The sequence below is a fragment of the Tachyglossus aculeatus genome, unplaced genomic scaffold, assembly GCF_015852505.1.
Source record: "Tachyglossus aculeatus isolate mTacAcu1 unplaced genomic scaffold, mTacAcu1.pri scaffold_136_arrow_ctg1, whole genome shotgun sequence".
In the NCBI taxonomy this organism is placed as follows: domain Eukaryota; kingdom Metazoa; phylum Chordata; class Mammalia; order Monotremata; family Tachyglossidae; genus Tachyglossus; species Tachyglossus aculeatus.
Window position 1 is genome coordinate 38,174 of NW_024044863.1, and position 1,592 is coordinate 39,765.

General features: G+C 41.0%; 1 pseudogene; it reads right to left on the reverse strand.

Moving 5' to 3' along the window:
• Positions 1-673: 673 nt before the first annotated feature.
• Positions 674-1,592, reverse strand: LOC119923025 (annotated as a pseudogene).

Below are 1,592 nucleotides of genomic sequence, written 5' to 3' on the forward strand. Positions count from 1 at the left end.
AAGCACTTGGGAGAGTACAGTGTAGCATCAGACACATTCTCTGCCCCAACAAGCTCACAGTCTAGACTGGATGTGGCTTAGTGGAAAGAGCATGGCCTGCGGAGTCAGAGGATGTGGGTTCTAAATACTGGCTCTGCCACCTGTAAGCTGTGTGACCTTGGGCAAGTCACTTAACTTCTTTGTAGTTGAGTTACCTCATCTGTAAAATGGGAATTAAAAGTGTGAGCCCCACATGGGACAACCTGATTACACAGTATCTATCCCAGCACTTAGATCAGTGCTTGGCACATAGTATGCACTAAATAAATACCATAATTATTAGTTATTATTATTATTGTACATAGTGTCCCATGAAAAAGGACTCATGTCTCATGTTTTTATATTAGTCATTACTCACCAATTAGTCATTGGCACAGTAATATATTGAATATCTTATAGCTATAAAATGTAATATCTTTATATATACCTACATAAATACATATTCTTTTTTTGCCTATTTGTACCCCACTTAAATGCTGGGTGTGAGCGTTACTACTTCACAAACATATAAGAATTTCAAAGAAAGCACTTTGCCAAGCATCGTTACCATTATGCCATGTTTCATTTTTAGTCCTATCATAATAAGTTATTTTCTCCCTCTCACTTGTCAAAATCACCTATGGAAGTAATTTTTTCAAGTCATGACTTTCTTCAAGGCCTCCTTCACATCTTTGTTCCTCAGGCCGTATATCAGCGGATTCAACATGGAAATTACCAAGGTGTAAAATACGGCCACTACTTTCTCCTGATCCAGAGAATGCAGAGATGTTGGCTGGACGTAGCTGAAGCTAGCTGAGCTGTAAAACAAGGTCACGGCTGTCAGATAGGAGGCACAAAGTGGAAAAAGCTTTCTGTCTCCCCTCAGAGGGGACCCTCAGTATGGTAGCCACGATGAAGATGTAGGAGATGATGATGAACAGAAAGGTGATGATAGCTAGAATCCCAGAGAGGGTGAAAAGGAGGATCTCATTAATATGAGTATCAGCACAGGAGAGCTTCAGCAGCGGAGGAACATCACAAAAGTAATGGTTCACAACACTGGGGCTGCAGAAAGGCAATCTCAGCAAGCTCCCTGTGTGTGACAGTGAGTTTATGATTCCTCCGAGGTAGGACCCAACCACAAGATTGACAGAGAGCTTCTTGGTCACAATGATGTTGTAAAGCAGTGGGTTGCAGATTGCCATGTATCGATCAAATGCCATGACAGCCAGCAGGATGCTCTCGGAGGATACATACAAGATGAAGAGGAAACATTGAGCAATGCATCCGGCAAAGGAAATGGTTTTAGTCTCTGACAAGTAGTTTACCAACATTTTTGGAGCAAAGACTGTGGCATAACAAAGATTTAAGAAGGACAAGTTACTGAGGAAAAAGTACATAGTGGTTTGAAGGCGGGAATCAACCTGGATTAAAATAATCATTCCAATATTCCCTACCAATGTAACAAAATAGATTGCTAGGAAGAGCATAAAAAGAGGGACTTGAAGCTCTGGACGATCTGTCAATCCCACAAGAATGAATTCAGTAACTGTAGTGTGATTTCCTACAGCCAT